Source organism: Pristis pectinata, chromosome 19, assembly GCF_009764475.1.
Source record: "Pristis pectinata isolate sPriPec2 chromosome 19, sPriPec2.1.pri, whole genome shotgun sequence".
Classification (NCBI taxonomy): domain Eukaryota; kingdom Metazoa; phylum Chordata; class Chondrichthyes; order Rhinopristiformes; family Pristidae; genus Pristis; species Pristis pectinata.
In genome coordinates, this window is record NC_067423.1 from 5,532,578 (window position 1) to 5,559,050 (window position 26,473).

Below are 26,473 nucleotides of genomic sequence, written 5' to 3' on the forward strand. Positions count from 1 at the left end.
TGTTATATGCTTATGTACTTAATTTGAAAATTTTCTGATGTACTTTGGTTTCCGAAGATTTGGTCTGGTATTTTATCAAATCATAGGTTTAAGAAGATAGGGTCAGGGTTAGTTGTGTAACCTCTGACACCAGCCACAGCTCCCCAGTGACTGTACGGATGAAGCAATGGGAGACGGCGCCACCCAGTGTCCTTGCATTGCATTGATGAAGGTGTGGAATGCATTGTGTGAGGGGTCAGTGTCATTGCCACAGGCTGAGCCGACGTTATTGCCTTGATCGATCAAAGTTGATCATAGAGTCATACAGCATGGAAGCAGGCCCTTCAGCCCAACTTGTCCATGCCGACCATGGTACTAGTCCCATTTGGCCCATATCCCTCTAAACCCCTCCTATCCATGTACTTGTCCAAACATCTTTTAAATGTTGTTATTGTACCTGCCTTAACCACTTCCTCTGGCAGCTCGTTCCATACACCCACCACTCTCTGTGTGAAGAAGTTACCCCTCAGGTCCCTCTTAAATCTTTCACCTCTCACTGTAAACCTGTGCCTTCTAGTGTTTCCCTTCTCTGGGGAGAAAGACTGTGGGCTTTCACCCTATCTATGCCCCTCATGATTTCATACACCTCTATAAGGCCACCCCTCAATCTTCTATACTCCAAAGAATAAAGTCCCAGGCTGGCCAACCTCTCCCTATAACTTAGGCCCTCGAGTCCTGGGAGCATCCTCGTAAATCTTCTCTGCGCACTTTCCAGTTTAACTGGCAAAACCCTAATCATCGTTACAGTTTAGCAACATGACCACTCCAATCACTTTGCACTAAAATGGACTGTTTTTTGTTCTAATTGTGTTTCCTTCTAGTAAAAATTGTGTCATGACAACAACCTTTCCCTTAATGTCAACAAAATAAAAGAGCTGGTCATTGACTTCAGGAAAGGGAGCGGTGTACATGCACCTGTCTACATCAATGGTGCTGAGGTCAAGAGGGTTGAGAGCTTCAAGTTCCTGGAAGTGAACATCACCAGTCGCCTGTCCTGGTCAAATCACGTAGATGCCACGGCCAAGAAAGCTCACCAGTGCCTCTACTTCTTCAGGGGGCTAAAGAAATTTGGTTTGTCCCCTTTGACACTCACCAACTTTTATCGATGCACAATAGAAAGCATCCTATCTGGATGCATCACGGCCTGGTATGGCAACTGCTCTGCCCAGGATTGCAAGAAACTGCAGAGAGTCGTGGACACAGCCCAGTGCTTCACGGACACCAGCCTCCCCTCCACGGTCTTTACCTCTCGCTGCCTTGGTGAAGCAGCCAGCATAATCAAAGACCCCACCCACCTGGGTCATTCTCTCTTCTCTCCTCTTCCATCGGGTAGAAGATACAGGAGCCTGAGGGCACGTACCACCAGACTTAAGGACAGCTTCTACCCCACTGTGATAAGACTATTGAATGGTTCCCTTATACGATGAGACTCTGACCTCACGATCTACCTTGTTGTGACCTTTCACCTTATTGCACTGCACTTTCTCTGTAGCTGTGACACTTTACTCTGTACTGTTATTGTTTTTACCTGTACTACCTCAAGGCACTCTGTACTAACCCAATGTAACTCCACTGTGCAATGAATTGACCTGTACCATCGGTATGCAAGACAAGTTTTTCACTGTACCTCAGTACAAGTGACAATAATAAGGCAATACCAATAATTTATGTTTAATTTATGTTTTTCTTGTGAATGCTGCTTATCTGATGCTATGTGCCTGTGATGCTGCTGCAAGTAAGTTTTTCATTGCACCTGTGCATACGTGTACTTGTGCACATGACAATAAACTTGACTTTGACTTTGTCTTTTCTGTAACAGAGCGACCAAAACTGCACATGACACTCCAAATGTGACCTCACCAACATCTTGTACAACTGCAATATTATGTAGTTACTCCTAAACTCAATGCCCATCCACAACAGAAATGTCCCATTAACTAATCTGTAATTCCAGTATCTTTACAATGTGGGTGCACTATTTCCAGGAGTGCTTATGTCTAGTACATATTAACTGTTGTCATCATTGCCCAAGGTTCTGTTGCCATGAATATCCTCGGACTGCATGAATGTGTCCAAGTTTTCCAATGATATGGAAATAGATGGAAAGGCACGTTGTGGTGATGGTGTTGTGATTCTGCAACAGGACATCGATGGATTGAGGGACTGGATGAAAGCTTGGCACAGGGAGTTTAATGTGGAGAAGTGTGAGGTCACGCACTTTGGTGAGAGGAATCAAAAGGTGGATTACTAGTGGAAGGAGACTGCAAGTGAGTGAAGTTCAGAGAGATCGAGGTGTTCCAGTGCATGCATCACCAAAAATTAGCAGGCAGTTCCAACAAATCAGTAAAAAAGCAGATGGCATGCTGGCGTTTAATGTAAATGGATTGGAATTGGAACATTGAACAGTTCCCTTATACGATGAGATGGGCTCTTGACCTCATGATCTACCTTGTTGTGACCTTGCACCTTATTGCCTACCTGCACTGTACTTCCTCTGTAGCTGTGACACTCTACTCTGTACTGTTATTGGTTTTACCCTGTACTACCTCAATGCACTCTGTACTAACTCAATGTAACTGCACTGTGTAATGAATTGACCTGTACGATCGGAATGCAAGACAAGTTTTTCACTGGACCAATACCAGTACCAAGGGAGGGTTTGTCATAGTTGGTCAGGGTGCTGGTAAGGCCATAGCGAGATCTTCACTTTACGTTTTAAAAAATATGTTAATTATTTCAATTATTTAAATGATTTAAATATCTCTGGATGTCAAAGATGTTTAGAAATTATTAAATATCTTCTCCCTTTATGATCTGTAAGCTCTCCTTTCCTCCCACACAATTTCCAAAAACACTCCCTTCTTCTGATTCCAGAACCCTCTAAAGTTCCAAACAGCTAATTCCTTCACACTTTGTTGAACTTCTGGCATTGGGTCCACAGTCAATGCAATCTGTTCACCGTGACTAGTTATCACCCCTTGTAAGGCACAGAGCAAAATCTAGGCTGTGGGTCCTTTAAGAAGCAGTACCGAGAACTGCCACAGTGTGGTGATCAATTCACAGTATTTTAATACCTTCTCTCTATGATTAACAATGTGTGCATTTGTGTTCACAAAGCGTGACATTAAATGCACAAAGAAGGTTTAAGATATGTAATTTAATGTGATGTAATTCCATTGGGTAATATAGTCTAAAAATAAAGTGCAATACTGATTATCCAATTACAAGAATTGGTCACATTTTACAGTACATTTAATCTGGAGTATTTAATTATTGCAAAAGAATGCCACTTCAGTGGTGTTTCTGTCATCTTTTGTTGCAGGAAACATGCTGGAAAGAGTCTGATTTATCTCTGTGCTCATTCCAGTGTTAGGGGTGGCCACAACTTGGTGGCACATCTAGTAGAGACCCAGGTTCGATCCTGACCTCGGGGGCTCTCTGTCTGTGTGGAGTTTGCACGTTCTCCCTGTGACCACGTGGGTTTCTCCCTCGGGTGCTCCAGTTTTCTCCCACACCCTCAAAGATTGTGCGGATCAGTAAGGTTAATTGCCGCTGTAAAATTGCCCCCACTGTGTGGATGAATGGTAGAATTGGTGGGGGGAGTTGACGAGAATGGTGGGGAGATTAAAATGGGATTAGTGGTAGGATTGGTGTGAAGAGGTGGTTGATGGTCGGGCACTGGATTGTTGGGCCGAAGGGCCTTTTTCCCATGCTGTATCTCTTGATGACTGAACTTTCTATCAACACCCAGCGTCACTGGGAATTTAAAATAAGGTCGGAGCTCGCGTCTTGTTTGGAAAACAGGTGTTCAAGGCACAACATTAATTAAATCAAATTGGTTTATTATTGTCACATGTACTGAGGAACAGTGAAAAAACTTTGTTTTGCATGGCCATCCATACAGATCATTTCCTCACATCAGTGCATTGAGGTAGACAAGGGAAAACAATAACAGAATGCAGAATAAAGTGTTACAGTTACAGAGAAAGTGCAGTGGCAGGCAGACAATAGGTGCAAGGCCATGTCGAGGTAGATTGTGAGGTTAGATAAGATATCTTTATGAGTCACGTGGTACATGGAACACACAGTGAAATGTACCTTTTGCGTAGAAGTGTTCTGGGGGCAGCCCGCAAGTGATCGCCATGCTTTCTGGTGCCAACATAGCATGCCCACAACTTTCTAACCCGTACGTCTTTGGAATGTGGGAGGAAACCGGAGCACCCGGAGGAAACCCACGCAGACACGGGGAGAACGTACAAACTCCTTACAGATAGCAGTGGGAATTGAACCCGAGTCACTGGTGCTATAATAGCGTTATGCTAATTGCTACACTACCGTGCCATCTTGTCGTACCAGGGGATCATTCAATAGTCTTGTAACAGCAGGATAGAAGCTGTCCTTGAGCCTGGTGGTACGTGCTTTCAGACTTTTGTATCTTCTGCCCGATGAGAGGGGGGAAGAAGAGAGAATGTCTGGGGTGGGGGGGATCCTTGATTATGTTGGCTGCTTTAACTGAGGCAGCAGGAAATGTAGACAGCAAAGTGGCAGCCAATTCCAGTGTAGATTTTTCTGCTGCTGGTGGTTCATTGCAGTTATTGGCCGGATCTTCTGACCAAACACCCACTGTGCAGAAGATTAACTTGGAATCAACTGAGCCAGGTTCATAAGTTCAGACAGAAGGGAAAACCACACACAGGGGGTCTGTATCTGACTGATAAATGTAAATGATATGAGCAGTAGAGCCTGGAAGAATTCAGAGGGAAAATCCAGTGGTCAATAATGAGAGGTACAGACAGGGTTAATAGTCTTTCTCCCCAGGGTGGAAATCTAGAGGGGGCAAAAGGTGTGAGGGGGAAAGTTTAAAAAGAGATTAACAAGGCAAATTTTTTTACACAGCGAGTGGTGGGTGTCTGGAACGGGGCTGCCTGGGGAGGTGGTGGAGGCAGATACGATAGTGGTGTTTAAGAGGCATTTAAGACAGACACATGAACCGACTGGGGATGGAGGGATATGGGCCAGGTGCAGGCAGATGGGATTAGTTTAAATTGACACATTGGTTGGCACAGACATGATGGGCCGAAGGGTCTCTTCCTGTGCTGTACGTTTCTGTGGAGACATAAGAGACCTTAGATGTTGGAATCTGTTTTATGTTCTATGTTCTACATTCTAATTCTCACATGTTGTGTCTCTCGGGATGTCCAACTTGGTGTGTTGGGCTTATCAGTGTCACAGAGATGTTTAACCTTCTATACTTTAACTTGCTTTTCTCTCAAACACTGCTTGGGTCGACGTTTTGCGGTGTCTCCTCATGCTTGAGCCGTCTCTGGTCACACCCAGAGGCTCTGGTCCTGAGACACGTTGGCGAGGGAACGTGACCCACTGTGGTCGGGGAACAGGGAGAGGACTGAGTCACCAAAAGTTTGAGCCATTTTCTTGGTGACACGTGCACAGATGGATCCCACAAGAGGGTGCGCTGGCCTCTGTTGTACAACGGATCTGGGGATAGTCTGAAGGAGATACAGTTAGGGGTCTGAGGACCCACTATGGCCAATTTCCCTCACCTCAAATACACGTCCCATGGAGAGCAGGAACAGGGTGACCTGTCCCATAAGACAACCACGTAAACAAAGAACGAAACGTGAAGTGGTACTACCTTTCGCTTTGTAGAATCGTAAGAACATCAAAGTCAAAGTCAAGTTTATTGTCATCCGCAAAAGTCCATGTGTGCACAGGTGCAACGAAAAACTTCCTTGCAGCAGCATCACAGACAGAACATTCACAAGAAAAACATTAATTATACACGGAAAACATAAATTAACTCTGGTCAGACCACACTTGGAGTATTGTGTCCAGTTCTGGTCGCCTCATTATCGGAAGGATGTGGAAGCTTTAGAGAAGGTGCAGAGGAGATTTACCAGGATGTTGCCTGGATTGGAGAGGCATGTCTTATGAGGATAGGTTGAGTGAGCTAGGGGTTTTCTCTTTGGAGAGAGGAGGATGAGAGGTGACTTGATAGAGGTGTATAAGATGAATAAGAGGCGTAGATTGGTTCGAGAACTGAATGGTTGAAGGGAAGTAGGCTGTTCTTGAACCCTTCAGGCTTCTGTACCTCCTGCCCGATGGGAGCTGCGAGAAGATGACATGGCCCGGATGGTGGGGATCTCTGATGATGGATGTTGCCTTTCTTGAGGCAGCGTCTCCTGTAGACTCCCGATGGTGGGGAGGGGATGTGCCCGTGATGTATTGGGCAGAGTCCACTACTCTCTGCAGCTTCTTACGTTCCTGTGCATTCAAATTGCCGTACCAGACCCTGATGCAACAGTCAGGATACTTTCAACAGTACATCCAGAGAAGTTTGTTAGAGTGGTTCGGTGACAAGCCGAACCTCCTTAACCTCCTAAGAGAGTAAAGACTCTGGTACACCTTCCTTGTGATTGGAGCTTTGTGCTGGGCCCAGGACAGGTCATCCGATATGTTAACGCCCAGGAATTTAAAGCTGCTGACTCTCTCCGCCGCTGATCCCTCAATGTAGACTGATGCATGTTCACCCTCCCTCCCCTTCCTGAAGTCAACAATCGGCTCTTTAGTTTTGCTGACATTGAGCGAGAGGTTGTTGTTGTGGCACCGCTCAGCCAGGTGTCTTATCTCGCTCCTGTACGCTGACTCATTCCCATCTGCAATTCGTCCAACAACAGTGGTGTCGTCGGTGAATGCCTAAGAAATAGAAACCACTCCAGCTGCTCTGACAGTCAATAAGATCCCAGTGAGTCTGATATTGGCCCAGCTCCACTTTCTTTCCCAATTCCATAACTTTTGCTTCCCCTGTATCCCAAAAATCCATCATGACTCCTCCTCCACAGTATCCCGGGGTAATGAGTTCTCAACCTTCTGAGAGAAAAAAAATCGCACTTGTCTCCATCACCTGGAGTATTGTGCACAGTTCTGGTCACCCTGTTATGGGGAAGACCAAATTAAACAGGAAAGAGCGCAAAGAAGATTTACGAGAATGTTGTCGGGACTCGAGGGCCTGAGTTACATGGAGAGGTTGGGCAGGCTAGGACTTTATTCCTTGGAGCGTAGAACACTGAGGGATGACCTTGTAGGGGCGCATAAAATTGCAAGGGGGCACAGATAGGGTGAATGCACACAGTCCTTTTCCCTGGGTTGAGGAATCAAGAACTAGAGGGCACAGGTTTAAGGTGAGAGGGGAGAGATTTAATAGGAACCTGAGGGGCAACTTTTTCACCCAGAGGATGGTGGGTGTATGGAACGAGCTGCCAGAGGAAGTGGTTGAGACAGGCACATTAACAACATTTAAAAGACACTTGGACAGGTCCACGGATAGGAAAAGTTTAGAGAGATTGGGGCCAAACGTGGGCAAATGGGACTAGCTTAGATGGGCATCTTGGTCGGCAGGGACCAGTTGGGCCGAAGGGCCTGTTTGACTATGACTCTAAATGGCTGACCCTGAATCCATGACCCCAGGCTCGAAGTTCCCCACGAAGTGCCGCAGATGAAGAGTTTGGCAAAGTCGGCGGGGTTGGTATGGTCACGCCGGTGGTTTTACCCGTTCCTCTTCTCCATCTCTGCTGGTTAGTGTTGGCCCTGGTGCATGGAGTTGGCGGAGACTGCTCCCTGGTGGCTTTTCATTGCAGGCCTCACAACACACCCGAAAAAAATGATTGAATGAGGCTTGAATGTCAGCTACAAACGTGCAAGGATCACGAGGATTATTTTTTAAATCCCCTTTGACGAGAGCGAGTCACATTCCAGGGGTAGGATTCTGCTGATTCTCATGTTACGTGAATTAAATAGTGATGAGACTGTAGGATTTCAACATGTGGCATATTATTTCCGTGACCTTTCCCGCAATACTGAACAATGACTTGGCCGTTACTCCCCCTGCTCTAACAGAAGCGGAAACGCCATCCGCAGCTGGTCACAGAGTTTGAGAACGTACCTCGTGCAAGGAGGCCAATTCAGCCCGTTGTATCTGTGCTGGTTGAAAGGAGCGCCCCAGCCTAATCCCACTCCCATACTTCTGTAAATACATAATTGGTATTGTATTGGTTTATTATTATCACTTGTACCGAGGTACAGTGAAAAACTTGTCTTGCATACCGACCATACAGGTCAATTCATTACACAGTGCAGTTACATTGAGTTAGTACAGAGTGCATTGAGGTAGTACAGGTAAAAACAATAACAGTACAGAGTAAAGTGTCGCAGCTACAGAGAAAGTGCAGTGCAATAAGGTGCAAGGTCACAACAAGGTAGATCGTGAGGTCAGAGTCCATCTCATTGTATAAGGGAACCGTCTAATAGTCTCATCACAGTGGGGTAGAAGCTGTCCTTAAGTCTGGTGGTACGTGCCCTCAGGGTCCTGTATCTTCTACCTGATGGAAGAGGAGAGAAGAGAGAATGACCCAGGTGGGTGGGGTCTTTGATTATGCTGGCTGCTTCGCCAAGGCAGAGAGAGTCCAATGAGGGGAGGCTGGTGTCCGTGATGCGCTGGGCTGTGTCCACAACTCTCTGCAGTTTCTTGCGGTCCTGGGCAGAGCAGTTGCCGTACCAAGCCGTGATGCATCCAGATAGGATGCTTTCTGTGGTGCATCAATAAAAATTGGTAAAGTCGGTAATCTTACACACTTCTATCAGGTCATCCCTCATCCTCGTTCGCTCCAGAGAAAACAAGCCCAGCCTGTCCCATTGCTCCCCAGATCTAAAGTCCTCCATCCCAGGCAACATCCCAGTGAATCTCCTCTGCAGTCTCTCCAGCACAACCACATCCTTCTTGTAGTGCTTGGTCTGGAGCCTTCTCTGTCTTGGTAGGCCTGCCGGTCACAGGAAGAGCCCATCCAAAGTGCCGTGAGAGTTTCTGCTTTCAACACCTTTTCTGGCAGTGAGTTCCAGACCCCTATCACCTTCTGGGTGAAAAACCTTTCCCTTTTCTCCAGTCTTCCCTTTCGATGAACTCCTGGGGAGATAGGCCCTGTTTTTCACTCTGTCTCAAAGACTCATAAGAGTCGTTCATCATGGAAGCAGTCCCATTGCCTTATCAAGTCTCTGCTCACCATCAGATACCTCTCTGTACCAATTCCATTTACCAGCACTTAGTCACAGAGTCATAGAGATGTACAACACACAAACAGGCCCTTCGGCCCAACAGGTCTATGTCAACCTTTTTGCCCATCCACACTACTGATTAGGACAGTAGCTTTCTATACCGTTGCCTATTTCAGTATCTGTCCAAATGTCTCTTAAATGTAGTCATTGATCCTGAGAGACACGAGCGAGTTCAGATGCTGGAATCTGGAGCAACAAACAAAATGCTGGAGGAACTCAGCGGGTCAGGCAGCATCTGTGGGGGGGAATGGACAGTCGATGTTTTGGGTTGAGACCCTTCATCTGGTATTGGTATTAGTTTATTATTGTCACTTGTACCGAGGTACAGTGAAAAACCTGTCTTGCAAACCGATCATACAAGTCAATTCATTACACAGTGCATTGAGATAGTACAGGGTGAAAACAATAACAGGATACAGAGTAAAGTGTCACAGCTACAGGGAAGTGCATTGCAGGTAGACAATAAGGTGCAAGGTCATAACAAGGTAGATTGTGAAGTCGAGAGTCCATCTCATCATATAAGGGAACCGTTCAATAGTCTTATCACCGTGGGATAGAAGCTGTCCTTGAGCCTGGTGGTATGTACCCTCAGGCTCCTGTATCTTCTGCCTGATGGGAGAGGGGAGGAGAGAGAATGACCCGGGTGGGTGGGGTCTTTGATTATGCTGGCTGCTTCAGCAAGGCAGTGAGAGGTATATCTGATTCCTCTGCCTCCTCTAGCAGCATGTCCCAGATATCAGCCCCTCTCTGTGTAAAAAAACTAACCCCTAAGACCTCCATTAAAGCTCCTTCCTCTAAGCCCTGCTGTTTTTATACCTACCATGGGAAAAGATCTTGACTCCCCTATCAATGCCTCTCATAATCTTACATTCTTTTATCATTCTTTTGAGAATGTGTGTCATGGAAGGAGGCCATTCAGCCTGTTGTATCTGTGCTAGTTGGAAGGAGAATCCCAGCCTAATCCCACTCACGTACATAATCTTACATACCTCTTTCAGGTCACCTCTCAGCTTCCTTTGTTCCAGGGAGAAGAAGCTCAGCCTGTCCAATCTCTCCCCAGAACTAAAGTCCTCCGATCCCAGGCAACGTCCTGGTGAATCTCCTCTGCACTCTCTCCAGCACAACCACATCTTTCCTTCAGTGCTTAGTCTGGAGCCTTCTCTGCCTTGGTGATTCAAGTGCTCAACTAGATACTTAAACATTCTGAGAGTCTCTGCCTCCACCACCCCCCTCAGACAGTGCGTTCCAGATTCCAACCACCCTCTGGGTGAAAAAAATTCTTACTTGGATCCCATCTAACCCTCTTGCTCCTCGCTTTAAACCTCTGCCCTCTGGTTTTAGTTGTCTCCATTAGGGGGAAAGGTTTTTGACACTGTCTATGCCTCTTATAATTTTGTACATCTTTATCAGGTCTCCCCTCAACCTCCTCTGTTCCAAAGGAAACAACCTTAGCCAATCCAATCTTTCCCTTTGACTAAAATGTTTGAAGCCGGGGGGGGGGGGCGGTGGGGGCGCGGTGAGCTGCCTTCTTTATCTGCTGAGAGGCAATAGGTAAGGTGTGGGCCGGAGGGACTGTTCCTGTGCTGCACTGTTCTGGGTTCTACGTTCTATGCTACAGACCTTCCAGTGAACTGACGCAAGGTTCCAGAATTTAGACCCAATGGTGATGACAGAACGATGATGCATTCCCAATTCAGGCAGCATCTGTGGAGGGAAATGGGCAGTCAGCGTTTCGGGTTGAGACTCTTCATCTGGACTGATTACCGAGCTATGCAGATTCCAAACCAGATTGGGTCCATTAAATTGGTAAATTGGTTTACTATTGTCACATGTACCAAGGTACAGTGAAAAACTTTGTTTTGCATGCCATCCATACAGATCATTTCATCACATTAGTACATTCAGGTAGTACAAAGGTAAACAATAACAAAATGCAGAATAAAGTCTAACAGTTACAGAGAAGGTGCAGTGCAGGTAGACAATAAGGTGCAAGGCCATAACGAGGTAGATTGTAAGGTCAAGAGTCCATTTTATCACACCAGGGAACTTCAATAGTCTTACAACAGCGGGATAGAAGCTGTCCTTGAGCCTGGTGGTACGTGCTTTCAGGAGAAGAGAGAATGTCCAGGGTGGGTGGGGTCTTTGATTATGTTGGCCTCTTTACCAAGGCAGCAAGAAGTGTAGACAGAGTCCGTGGAGGGGAGGCTGGTTTCCGTGATGTGCTGAGCTGTGTCCACAACTCTCTGCAGTTTCTTGCGGTCCCGGGCAGAGCAGTTGCCATACCATGCCGTGATGCATCCAGATAGAATGCTTTCTATGGTACATCTGTAAAAATTGGTGAGGGTCACAGGGGACATGCCAAATTTCTTTAGCCTCCTGAGGAAGTAGAAGCGCTGGTGAGCTTTCTTGGCCGTGGCGTCTACGTGGTTGGACCAGGACAGCATATTGGTTTGAGAGACAGCCCTCACCCTTGTGAGTGTCCCTAGGTTTGCCACCCTTGGTTGGGGGAAGTTGACCAAGGGAAGGGGCATAGTAGAAATGTTACAGTGCAGAAGGGGGGTCTTTTGGCCCCTCGAGTCTTTGCTGTGGGATCCTGATCTTCCTCCGGGTCACTGCGCAGACTTTGCTTCACGATCGGACAGTCAGTGGGGGGGTGGCTCGGACCAAATCCGAGGATGATGCTCTGCTGTTTTACTGGGGCAGTGCAGCACTGTTGCAGGCACCAGTTATTGTTTTCTCTCCCATGCACTATACTAAGGAACAACGTGGGAATTCTGGCTCACGGCTATGCAGGCTGATAGGGTGGTAAAGAAGGCATACGGCATGCTTGCCTTTATTGATCAAGGAACTGAGTTCAAGAGTTAGGAAGTTATGTTGCAGCTTTATAAAACTCTAGTCAGGCTGCGTCTGGAGTATTGCACTCAGTTCTGGTCACTCCATTACTGAGGCTTTGAAGAGGGTACAGAAGAGGTTTACGAGGATGCTGCCTGGATTAGAGGGCATGTGCTATAAGGAGAGGTTGAACAAACTTGGGTTGTGTTCTCTGAAGCAGTGGAGGCTGAGGGGAGACCTGAATCAGAATCAGGTTTATTATCACTGACATATGTCATGAAATGTGTTGTTTTGCAGCAGCAGTACGGTGCAAGACATAAAAATTACTGTAAGTTACAAAAATAAATAAATAGTGCAAAAGAGGAATAACGAGGTAGTGTTCATGAGTTCACGGACCGTTCAGAAATCTGATGGCGGAGGGGAAGAAGCTGTTCCTGAATTGTTGAGTGAGGGTCTTCAGGCTCCTGTACCTCCTCCCCGATGATGGTAACGTGAAGGGGGCGTGTCCCGGGTAGTGAGGGTCCTTAATGTTGGATGCCGCCTTCTTGAGGCACCTGATAGTTGACAGAGGTTTATAAGATTATGAGAGACATAAATAGAGTAGACAATCTGAATCTTTTTCCCAGGGTCGAAATGTCCAATATCAGAGGGCGTGCATTTAAGGTGAGAGGGGGTAAGTTCAAAGGAGATGTGCAGGGCAAGTTTTTTACACAGAGAGTGGTGGGTGCCTGGAATGTGCTGCCAGGGGTGGGGTTGGAGGCAGATACGATAGAGGCGTTCAAGAGACTCTTAGATAGGCACATGAATGTGCAGAGAATGGAGGGATGTGGACATTATGTAGGCAGAAAGGATTAGTTTAGTTGGGCGTTTGATAATTAATTTACTTAGTTTGGCACAACATCATGGGCTGAAGGGCCTGTTCCTGTGCTGTACTGTTCTATGTCCTGACCCAACATTTATCCATCCATCAACATTACTCAAGGGATTATTTGGTCATTAGTAACTCTATCTTGGTGGGATCTTGCTGTGTGAAAATTGGCCTCCATGTTTCCCACATCACAAAGTGACAACATTTCAAAGGTATTTCATTGGGCGTCAAACACATCTGGACATGGAGTCATAACATGTTACAGCAGGGAAACAGGCCCTTCAGCCCAACAAGGCTTGTCTTGAGGATGTGAAAGGCACTAGAGGAATGAAGTCTTTCTTTCCAACAAAGACCGGGTACTGTGGCTAATTCCCATAGGTTTTGTTTTTCTTTCCTAAAGGAGGTTTATTCAGTGATTACAGCATCACATGACCACAATATGACGGTATTCCATGATTCAAAGTATTTACAGCCAATAGTTTCATCTCCATCCAGAACACACCTGAGCCCCTGTGGCACCAACCAGAGCCAGAAATCCCCCACTGTACCCGTGGATACCACGCACTCCTTCTACAGGGACACACATGGGCATGGATGTAACCCCGGAAGAGGGGCAGGCAATCGGCTCGGGCAGAACCCTTGACTGCCCGCTGCCTTGACCCGTGAATGGCCACCTTGGCTAGGCTCAGGAGCAAAGGAGATTCCCTGACTGACCCCCACCCACCCCACCATCCCCGCACCCCACCATCTGCACTGGGTGCTGATTCCTGTGGTAGGGGAGGCCATCACGTCCAAGTGGTTACACCAAATATCTTTTCCAACTGGACATTTCAGGGCTCAGTTTTACTCTCACTGTTACCCTCCAGGTTGGGCAAAGTTGAACAGGAAAGGCCACTCAACAAGTCTAAAGCTGCAAAAGACATCACAGAGACCTTCAGAGGGGCAGAGAGTGGGACTTGCCCCTGATCACTCAGTTACCCTTGTCCACTGCAGTGATCAGTGATGTTCAACAGTTCGGTCTCCCCGACATGGTATCACCAAACCATCATTACCCTCTGAGAGAAGAAGTTTCTACACTCCTCAGTTTTAGATGACTGGCCCCTTATTCTGTAACTATGTTCCCTCGCTCGTGACTCTCCCACTAGTGGAAACACCTCAGCCTTTACCCTGTCCAAGCCTCCTTGGAATCTTATATGTTTCACTAAGATCACCCCTCATTCTTCTAAACTCCAAGGAATACAGGCCCTCTTGCCCAGCCCCTCTTGATAGGACAATGTTTTCCCTGTTTCTTTCCCCACAGATGCTGCCTGACTGGATGAGTGTTAAACCGTTTGTCAGTCTGTGCCTTCGTTTATTCAGACTGTTCTTTTAGACTCTGATTAATGTTGTCTGGTCACCTTTGATCATTTTCTGAGTGAACTGTTAGGTTAACAGTTACAGATATTGAGGTCTATTTTGCTTCACTTTTCTCACGAGACACTGCGATAGCCACAAAGCATTGCTTGGATGATTTGCTTGGAGGCCGGGGACTGATGAAGATATCATGTGTTATGAGGATTGGCCCATATCTTAGAGTGTCTTTCCTTAATAATTAGACCCCTCTTTTGCTACCTTGGTGGAGTTTTCCCTGACAGATTGCTTCTGTCTTTTAGAATGTAGAACATAGAACAATTACAGCACAATTCAGGCCCTTCGGCCCACAAAGCTGTGCCGAACATGTCCCTACCCTAGAAATTACTAGGCTTACCCATAGCCCTCTATTCTACTCAGCTCCATATACCGATCTAACAGTCTCTTGAAAGACCCTATCGTATCCGCCTCCACCACCATTTCCGGCAGCCCATTCCACACACTCACCACTCTGAGTAAAAAACTTACCCCTGACATCTCCTCTATATCTACTCCCCAGCACCTTAAACCTGTGTCCTCTTGTAGCCACCAATTCAGCCCTGGGGAAAAGCCTCTGACTATCTACCCTATCAACACCTCTCGTCATCTTATACACCTCTATCAGGTCCCCCCTCATCCTCCAAGGAGAAAAGGCTGAGTTCCCTCAACCTGCTTTCATAAGGCATGCTCCGCATCCCAGGCAGAATCCTTGTAAATCTCCTCTGCACCCTCTCTATGGCTTCCACATCCTTCCTGTAGTGAGGTGACCAGAACTGAGCACAGTACTCCAAGTGGGGTCTGACCAGGGACCTATATAGCTGCAACGATACCTCTCGGCTCCTAAATTCAATTCCCCGATTGATGAAGGACAATACACCATATGCCTTCTTAACCACAGAGTCAACCTGCGCAGCTGCTTTGAGCGTCCTATGGACTTGGACCCCAAGATCCCTCTGATCCTCCACACTGCCAAGAGTCCTACCATTAAGACTATATTCCGCCAACATATTTGACCTACCAAAATGAACCACTTCACACTTATCTGGGTTGAACTGCATCTGCCACTTCTCAGCCCAACTCTGCATCCTATCTATGTCCCTCTGTAACCTCTGACAGCCCTCCAAACTATCCACAACACCCCCACCCTTCGTGTCATCTGCAAACTTACTAACCCACCCCTCCACTTCCTCATCCAGGTCATTTATACAAATCACAAATAGTAAGGGTCCCAGTGCAGATCCCTGAGGTACACCACTGGTCGCCGACCTCCACTCAGAATACGACCCCTCAACAACCACTCTTTGCCTTCTGTGGGTCACCCAGTTCTGGATCCACACTGCAATGTCCCCTTGGATCCCATGTCTTCTCACCTTCTCCATAAGCCTCGCATGGAGTTGTAGAGTTAACTGGGGATTTTTCGAATAACCAATTGGGGTGAAATTTCTGGTGTTACCAAACCAAAGTGACATCTACAAGCAAGATGCTGGAGGAACTCAGCAGGTCAGGCAGCATCTGCGGAGGGAGATGGACAGTCGACATTTCAGGTCGAGACTCTCCTGAAAGGTCTCAACCTGAAATATTGACTATTTTCCCCCACAGGTGCTGCCTGACCCGCTGAGTTCCTCCAGCATCTTGTGTGTGTCTCCAGATCCCAGCATCTTCAGGCTCTTGTCTCCGAACTGACATCAACTTTGCGATTTACAAAAATTGAAATATGGAAGTCACAAAGTTAGCAATTACAACACAGAAGGAGGCCATTCAACCCATCAGGGGATGCTAGCTCCCATTAGTCCCACCTCCACTATCTTGCTGCACCCAACAACATTGTCCCTTATGTGCCCATTGGTTCTTTTGCCAAGGGAAGTTACAGTGGCCAATCGATCAACCAGCTAGTCTTTGGGATGTGCGAGGAAACCAGAGCACCTGGGGGAAACACAAGCAGTCACAGGTGGAATGTGCAAACTCCACGCAGACAGCACTGGAGGTCGGGATTGAACCCAGGTCTCTTGGAGCTGTGAGACAGCGGCTCTCCTAGCTGTGTCACTGTTCCATCCTGAACTACTGAGATTGCACAGCAGCTGAGCAGATTTCAGTTCGATGAACCATAGAACCATGGAACCATAGAACAATATGGCACAATACAGGCCCTTCGGCCCACCATGTTGTGCCGCCCTTCAAACCACACCCAAGACTATCTAACCCCTTGCTCCCACATATCCCTCTAACTTAAATTCCTCCATAAGCTTATCTAACAATCTCTTGAACTTGTCCAATGTATCAGCCTCCACCACCACCCCAGGCAGCGCATTCCATGCCCCAACCACTCTCTGGGTGAAAAACCTCCCTCTGACGTCTCTCTTGAACTTCCCACCCATTACCTTAAAGCCATGTCCTCTTGTACTTAGCATTGGTGCCCTGGGAAAGAGGTGCTGGCTGTCCACTCTATCTATTCCTTTTAATATCTTGTACACCTCTATCATGTCTCCCCTCATCCTCCTTCTCTCCAATGAGTAAAGCCCGAGCTCCCTTAGTCTCTCCTCATAATCCATACTCTCCAATCCAGGCAGCATCCTGGTAAATCTCCTCTGCACCCTTTCCAACGCTTCCACATCCTTCCTATAATGAGGCGACCAGAACTGGACACAGTACTCTAAGTGTGGCCTAACCAGAGTTTTGTAGAGCTGCGTCATTACCTCGCGGCTCTTAAACTCGATCCCACGACTTATGAAAGCTAACATTCCATAAGCTTTCTTAACTACCCTACCCACCAGCGAGGCAACTTTCAGTGATCTGTGGATATGAACCCCCAGATCCCTCTGCTCCTCTACACTGCCCAGAATCCTACCATTTACCTTGTACTCCGCCTTGGAGTTTGTCCTTCCAAAGTGTACCACCTCACACTTCTCTGGATTGAACTCTATCTGCCACTTCTCAGCCCAGCTCTGCATCCTATCAATATCCCACAACAGCCCTCCACACTATCCACAACACCACCAATCTTTGTGTCATCTGCAAACTTGCTAACCCACCCTTCCACCCCCTCATCTAAGTCGTTAATAAATATCACAAAAAGTAGAGGTCCCAGAACCGATCCCTGCGGGACACCACTAGTCACAGCCCTCCAATCCAAATGCACTCCCTCCACCACGACCCTCTGCTTTCTACGGGCAAGCCAATTTTGAATCTGCACGGCTAAGCTTCCCCGGATCCCTTGGCCTCTGACCTTCTGAAGAAGCCTACCATGTGGAACCTTGTCAAACGCCTTACTAAAGTCCATGTAGACCACATACACTGCACTACCCTCATCAATCTTCCTGGTCACCTCCTCAAAGAACCCTATCAGGCTTGTGAGGCAAGATCTTTCTTTCACAAAGCCATGCTGGCTGTCCCTAATCAGTCCATGTTTCTCCAAATGCTCATAGATCCTATCTCTTAGAATCCTTTCTAACAGCTTACCCACCACAGACGTAAGGCTCACTGGTCTGTAATTCCCTGGACTATCCCTACTACCTTTTTTGAATAAGAGGACAACATTCGCCAGCCTCCAGTCCTCCGGTACCATCCCCGTGGAGAACGAGGACTCAAAGATCCTAACCGACGGTTCAGCAATCTCCTCCCTCACCTCACAAAGCAGCCTGGGGAATATTCCGTCAGGCTCCGGGGACTTATCTGTCCTAATATTTTCTAACAGCTCCAACACATCCTCTCTCTTAATATCTACATACTCTAGAACATTACCCTTATCAACACTGTTCTCAGCATCATCAAGACCCCTCTCCTTGGTGAATACTGAAGAGAAGTATTCATTGAGAACCTCACCCACTTCCACAGCTTCCAGGCACGTCCTCCCACCTTTGTCTTTAATCGGACCTACTTTTACTCTCGCCATCCTTCTGCTCTTCACGTACGAGAAAAAAGCCTTGGGATTCTCTTTAACCCTACTCGCCAAAACCTTTTCATGTCCCCTTCTTGCTCTCCTCAGCCCTTTCTTAAGTTCCTTCCTTGCTACTCTATATTCCTCACGAGCCCTGTCTGATCCTTGCTGCTTACACCTTATGTGTGCTGCCTTCTTTTTCCTAACTAGTTGTTCCACCTCTCTCGTCACCCACAGTTCCTTCACCCTGCTATTCCTTCTCTGCCTCACCCGGACAAATTTATCCCTAACATCCTGCAAAAGATCCCTGAACACTGACCACATCTCCATAGTACATTTCCCTTCAAAAATGTCACCCCAATTTACACTCCCAAATTCTCGCCTTATAGCCTCATAATTCGCCTTTCCCCAGTTAAATATCTTCCTGTCCTCTTTGCTCCTATCCCTGTCCATGACAATTCTAAAGGTTATGGAGCAATGGTCACTGTCCCCCAAATGCTCACCCATCGATAGATCTGTCACCTGACCCAGTTCATTACCTAAAACTAGATCTAGTATGGCATTCCCTCTAGTCGGCCTGTCAACATACTGTGTCAGGAATCCGTCCTGGACACACCTAACAAACTGCGCCCCGTCTAAACCTTTGGCACTAAGTAGGTGCCAATCAATATTTGGATAGTTGAAGTCTCCCATTATAATAACCCTGTTATTTTCGCACCTCTCCAAAAGCTGCCTCCCAATCTGCTCGTCAGTATCCCTACTGCTACCGGGGGACCTATAGAATACTCTACAATGACTGATCGGAAAATGCACCATTTGCAACAAATTCCCCCCGCATCCTGGCTTGAGTGGTATTGGGTGAGAAACATAGTGTGGCCACCAGAGGGCAACACGATACAACTTTTGCCACAGATTCCATCGAAATGAGTAATATTCATTGAAGAGAATTGCCTGCATTTCTTTCGCACCCGTCCCAATCTCATGTTACTCAAAAGATTTTACAGCCAATTAAGTAATTTTGAAGTGTTGCATTGTGGGGAAGGTAGTAATGACCAGATAACCAGTGAAATTAGCTGAGGGATTCACATCTGCCAGGGCACTGGAAAAGCTTGTTGTTATTCTAAGCATAAACTTCTCAGCTGAAAGACAGCATCTCCAACACTCAGTCCCTGCCACGGTGTAGACTTTTGTAGTCAAGTCTCTGGACAGGGATCTTCCCCCTCACAACCTCCCAATGCAGGTGGAGAGCGCTTCTCAGTGACTCCTGCCTGACAAGGCTGAATAAGGACTGAATTAAAAAAATGTCAGTCCTGATTACTGAACCACATGGTTATTCTTTTTATTTGATTAAACACCTTCGTTTGATAATGGTTTACAGAATGATTGCATTGGAATTTTAACAGAGATTAGAACATTGAAAGAAATTATGTTAATCAGTCACCAATTTAAAGCCCGTTAACAACAATGACTGACAAATATTCCCTGACTCTGTTCAATAAATGGGTATTTAAACCATAGGGACATCAGGACAGTGGTTACTAGGTGACTGGTGTACAAGTCTTGATTCCAGCAACTGAGGTGTAAGGCTAAAATAATTGATTAAAACTCAATTAATTTTTCACAATGCAATGAACAACTGAGTTACAAATGGAAATCTGAGATAAAAAAATACAGAAATATTTAGCAGAAAATATTCATCTGTCTATGGCAGCCTGCAGATGGCAATGTTAGATTTTGATTGGCGTCTACTGTGAGTGAAACAGGGATTCTCTGACTCCATTGGCCCACTATGTCCATTGCATTCATCTACACCAATCCTATTAGGTCCACAGTCTTGATGATTCAAGTGGTTGTCGAGATACTTCCTAAATGATGTGAAAGTATCTGCCTTGAGGACCTATTCAACCCCCTGTGTGAAAAAAATCCACTTCAGATCCCTTCTAAACCTCCTACCTCTCACCTTAAACCTTTGCCTCTTGTCTTAGACACCCCCACAACAGAAATTTAAATTTTTGCTATCTACCTTGTTGTGACCTTGCACCTTATTACACTGCACTTTCTTTGTAGCTGTGACACTTTACTCTGTACTGTTATTGTTTTTACCTGTACTACCTCAATGCACTCTGTACTAACCCAATGTAACTGCACTGTGTAATGAATTGACCTGTACGATCGGTATGCAAGACAAGTTTTTCACTGTAGCTCAGTACATGCAACAATACCAATATCTATCCCCTTCATAATTTTGTAGAGCTCTATCACAACAGCCATCTTCCACTCCAGGGAAGACTAACCAGTCTCTCCCTGTGACCGAAATGCAGCACCACAGTGATTCTCCAGTGCCATCAGTTCCTTTAATCTATTCATAGTAAACTTGTCTCTAAATTTGGAAATGTCAAAAAGCAAGAGACAATGCAATGAAAGATAAAAGGCAATGGAAGGTGGCAGGCGACAAAAAAGCCGTTCTTATAGAAGCAGAAAGGAAGAATCTAAAGCAGGAGAGGTGTCTCTGTTATATAACTCGATTCTGTAACTCTAATTCAATATTTATTTAGGGCAGGCACGGTAGTGTAGCAGTTAACGTAACGCTATTACAGTGCCAGTGACCCGGGTTCAATTCTGGCCGCTGTCTGTAAGGAGTTTGTACGTTCTCCCTGTGTCTGCGTGGGTTTCCTCCGGGTGCTCCGGTTTCCTCCCACGTTCCAAAGACATACGGGTTAGGAAGTTGTGGGCATGCTATGTTAGCATCGGAAGCGTGGCGACACTTGCGGGCTGGGCCCCAGAACACTCTATGCAAAAGATGCATTTCACTGTGTGTTTCGATGTACATGTGACTAAGAAAGATATCTTATCTTATATTGTGTCCTATGGGCTATAAGCTGTCCAGACAGAAATTATGCACCAAACACCCCAAACCCAAAACCAAACAACCTTGTGAATGGTCTGAGGTTTTCAGTAGTGGACAAGCTCTCATCTCTGTGATTCATTGTGTTCGGTTCTGGTCGCCTCATTATAGGAAGGATGTGGAAGCTTTAGAGAGGCTGCAGAGGAGATTTACCAGGATGCTGCCTGGATTGGAGACCATGTCTTATGAGAATAGGTTGAGTGAGCTCGGGCTTTTCTCTATGGAGAGATGGAGGATGAGAGGTGATTTGATAGAGGTGCACAAGATGATAAGAGGCATAGATCAAGTGGACAGTCAGAGACTTTTTCCCAAGGCGATAATGGCTAACATGAGGGGACATAATTTTAAGGTGATTGGAGGAAGGTACAAAGGGGATGTCAGGGGTAAGTTTCTTACACAGAGAGTGGTGGGTGCGTGGGACGCACTGCCGGCAGAGGTTTGTGTGGGCAGGTACATTAGGAACATTTAAGAGACTCTTAGGTAGAGTCATGAATGATAGAGAAATGGGGGGCGATGTGGGAGGGAAAGGTTAGATAGATCTTAGAGCAGGATAAAATGTCGGCACAACATTGTGGGCTGAAAGGCCTGCACTGTGCTGTAGTGTTCTGTGTTCCATGTTAAGATCAGTCAACATTGATGACAAAGTCAGCAACAGGATTGTAAAAGCCTGAGGATCAGCCTACAGCCGAGGTGAATGGTGCTGTTGATGCACTCAATTTACACCATGCTTGAGAGACGTGCACAGTGTATAGCAGACATGCTGGGCAGCTCAACCACAAGACCTGTCTGCGCACAATACTCCACATCAACTGGCAAGATGGGATTCCAGACACACAGATTCTGTCCCAGACAAACCTCCCCAGCTGAAAGAATCACAAATAAGAGGGGGGGGGGGCGAGGGGTTAACACGTCAGGAGAACGTCTGATGGCAGAATACGTCAGCGGCTGCTTTACGGAGAGCTGAGCGAGGCCGAACAATCAGGTGGTGGTCAGACAAAGAGATTCATAGACTCTCTTAGAACGTCCCTGAAGATTCAACACTGACACAACTGAGGACAACAAGCATTGCATTGTCCTGTTTGACGTACCCACGTGGAGGAATGGTGGAAACGAAGAAGGAAAGGCAATCTCGAAAATCAGGAATGACCGATGCGAGAGCATCTCTGCACCCCTGTCACCTGCGTGGAAGGAACTTTCAAGCCCAGCTTGGTCCAATCAGCCATCTCTGTACATATTGCAACACTGTAGGCTGGATGTCATGGGCTTACTCATGGGCAGATACATTAGGGGCACTTAAGAGACTCTCAGGTAGCCACATGAATGGCAGATGGCTATGTGGGAGGGAAGGGTTAGGTAGATATTAGAGCAGGATAAAATGTCGGCACAACATTATGGGCCGAAGGGCCTGTACTGTGCTGTAATGTTCTATGTTTCAAGTTCTAAGAAGGTTTTATACAGCTACAACATGACTTGCTGACTTTTATGCTCAGTACTTCTCATCCTGTGTCGCTGACTTGATAGAGGTGTACAAGGTGATAAGAGGCACAGATCGAGTGGACAGTCAGAGACCTTTTCCCAGGGCGACAATGGCTAACATGAGGGGACATAATTTTAAGGTGATTGGAGGAAGGTATAAGGGGGATGTCAGGGGTAAGTTTTTTTTACACAGAGAGTGGTGGGTGCGTGGAACTCACTGCCGGCAGAAGTTGTGGGGGCAGATACATTTAGGGACATTTAAGAGACTCTTAGATAGGCACATGAATGATAGAGAAATGGAGGGCTATGTGGGAGGGAAGGGTTAGATCCCAGAGCAGGATAAAATGTCGGCACAACGTTGTGGGCCGAAGGGCCTGTACTGTGCTGTAATGTTCTATGTTCTATGTTCCACTCAAGAATGAGTGACAAACAACATCACAACCCGCCCAGACAAAAGATGAAGTGTGAAAGTTAAAAAAGTAACTGCGGATACTGGACGGGCTGTGTCTGTGGGAAGAGAAACGACATTTCATTTGAAGGTCCTTTGTCAGAACTGGGAAGAGACAAAAGAAGCTTGTTACGCTGTAGAGAGGGTTGGGGAGATATGGTAAATCTGGGGTGACCATGGGGATAAGCTGTAAACAAGGTTCTCTGGTCACTGAGAGCATGGGAGCGGTTCGAGAGTAAGAACATAAACAAAAGGATGTAGGAGTTGTGAAATGCAGAGCTGGAGGACGTGCCCAGCAGGTCAGGCAGTTTTCTCTGAGAGAAAAATAAGAAAAAGGAAGGGGGAAATCAAATGAAGCCAATGTCACAGATGGATGACTGACATAGGCTGAGAAACTGAAGTGCCTGAAGTTGTGGAATTCAATATTAATTCCAGAAAAGCCCAGTCAGAAGGTAAAATGCTGTTCCTCAAGCTTGCATTGGGTCTTATTGTAATGGGTGCTAAACAAATGCGGGTAGTTCTCTTCAATGAACATTACTTGCCCTGCCAAACAGTGACACAACCAAGTAAGTCACAGCTCTCAATTCCACTGAAGGAGGGGACTTGTAGAAGTTATTTCAAGTTGTGAATGGCACTTCAGAAACATCATGAGTCGTTTTGAAGAAAATTACAATAAAATCCACGCATGTTGATATTTTACTGATGTGGTCAGGAAATGCTTTTAAGATTTATTAAGGAGCAATATTGGTGTCAGAAGGGATAGAGTGCTTTTGACTCTTGCCATGACTTCGAAGAATTTGTTACTCAGAATGCCTGTTTTGGTAAATAATCCAGTGACGTTGTTTTAGAATAACATCAGTTTAGATCTGTTTTGGAATAGATTTCAAGGCTGATGTTAAATATATAGCTGGAGACGATAAGATACCATGGAAATTGCTGATTCTTGAATGACAACTGTGGAAATATCCTGGACTAATTTAGAACAAAGTAACAGAAAACGCTGGAAACACTCAGAAGGTCAGGTAGAACCTGCAGAGAGAGTAACAGTTAATACTTCAGGTCCGAGATCTGATGAGTTCTGATGAAAGGTCTCGGACCTGGAACATTAATGGTTACTCTTCCCACAGATGCTCCCTGACCTGCTGAGCATTTCCATCATTTTCTGCTTTTATTGGAGAACCCAGTATTGAATCGGGAAGGCTGTGATGTGCTCAGACGGAAGGTGAGGTGCAGTTCCTCAAGCGTGTGTTGAGCCCAGTTGTAACAGTGCAGGAGGCCACAGACTGATAGGTCAGAGTGGGGCGGAGAATGAAATCAGTTTAGTTTAATCTCCTCTGCTCCTCCACAACCTTTACACCTTTCCTGAAGTGTGCCCCCCCCCTAGAACTGGACGCAGTACTCCAGTTGTGGGGGGATAAGTTCATCATGACTTTCATTTAGAGAAACAAAGGACCGCAGATGCTGGAATCGAGATGAAAAACACGATGATGCTGGAGGAACTCAGCAGGCCAGGCAGCATCCGTGGAGAAAAGCAGGCGGTCAACGTTTCGGGTCAGGACCCTTCTTCAGGACTGAAGATAGGAAAAGGGGGAGCCCGATATATAGGAGGGAAAAGCAGAGCAGTGATAGGTTGTCAAAAGAGGGGAGGCAGGGTGGGCACAGGGTGGTGATAGGTCGATGCAGGTAAGAGATGGTGATGGGCAGGTGTGGGGGAGGAGGGGAGAGCAGATCCATCGGAGGATGGGTCACAGGAGAGAAAGGGAAAAAAAGTGTTAAAAAAAGGGATAAGAGTAGGAAAGAAGAGATGAAGCATGGTTGGGGGGGTGGTTTGTGGGGAAGGGGGGTGGGGATTACTTAAGTTGGGAGAATTCAATGTTCATGCCGATAGGCTGCAAGGTTCCAAGACGGAAAATGAGGCGCTGTTCCTCCAGTTTGCGCTTGGAATTCTCCTGGCAGTGGAGGAGGCCGAGGACTGACACATCAGTGACAGTGTGGGAGGGGGAGTTGAAGTGACCGGCAACGGGGAGATGCAGGTCGCGGTTACGGACGGAGACGCAGGTCACGGTTACGTTCCGCGAAACCGTCACCTAGTCTGCGTTTGGTCTCGCCAGTGTAGAGGAGGCCACCCTTGGACCTCTGAATGCAGCAGATGATATTAAGGGAGGTGCAGGTGAATCTCTGTCTCACCTGACAGGACTGTTTGGGTCCCTGGATGGAGGTGATGGAGGTGATGGAGGTGGTGTCGGGGCAGGTGTTCTCCATGCAGTATGAGTTTATTACTGATTTCAACTTCCCTATTCCATAGGAAAGTTAAAGGAATGCAAATCTGCTGGTGTAGTGTTACTGAACCAGCAGACAGAGCTCGGACCATTGATCCAACAACATGAGTTCATGTCCCACTGTGATAATTGGGGAGACACAGGAGGCTGCAGATGCTGGAGGTCTGGAGCAACACGCAGGAAGCTGGAGGAACTCAGCGGGTCAGGCAGCAAATGGACAGTCGACGTTTTGGGTCGAGACCCTTCATCTGGACTGAAAGAGTAGAGGGGGGAGAGCCGGTATAAAGAGGTGAGGGGAAGGGGTGGAGCAAGAGCTGGCAGGCGATAGTTGGATTCACGTGAGGAGGGGTGATAGGCAGTTGGAGGAGGGAAGAGGAGAAATAGCGACGGAGGCCGGGAGGTGATGGGTGGAGGCAACAAAGAGATCTGGAATTAAAGCTGGCCTCTGTAACAGCACCCTCCTGAGCATCATTAAAAACCCAGCTGAATCTCTAATGCCCTTCTGGGAAGAAAATCTGTCCCCCTTACACAATCTGGCCTATATGTGACTCCAGACCCATCACTCTGGTTAATGATCCTCAGTTTAGGGGCAATTCAGCATTTAGCAACCAACGTTGGCATTGCCAATGATGTCCACAGCCTGTCAATAACAAAGTCCTGTGAACTTCATTTGATTTACACCATTCAATCAATGGTACACATTAAGTTAGGCTCATAGAGTTATGGAGAGATAAAGCATGGAAAAAGGCCCTTCGGCCCATCGAGTACATGCCAACCATCAACACCAATCCTACATTAACCACTTATTGTTTATTTTCCCCACATTTTCATCAACTCCCCCCAGACTCACTTACCCACAAAGGGCAATTCACAGCAGCCAGTTAACCCGCACATCTTTGGGGATATCAGAGGAAAGCAGACCGCCTGTAGGAAACCCATTCGGTCACTGGGAGAACACGCTAACTCCACCTGAGGTCAGGATCGTACCCGGGTCGCTGGCACTGTGAGGAAGCAGCTCTATTAGCTGCGCCTCTGTGCTGCCCAGTGTGAAGTACCAAATTTCACACTGACATCCAGCAGAGTGTTACAATCAAACCTTAAAATGGCTGGGAGACAAAATGGGGACAAGCTTTGTTTTGTCATCAATAACAAGGGGCTTAAGTACTTAACAACCAGTGTCACTGATGGTTAAAAACACTTTAGTGCACAAGGAGAGTAATCCAACCCCACTGCAGAT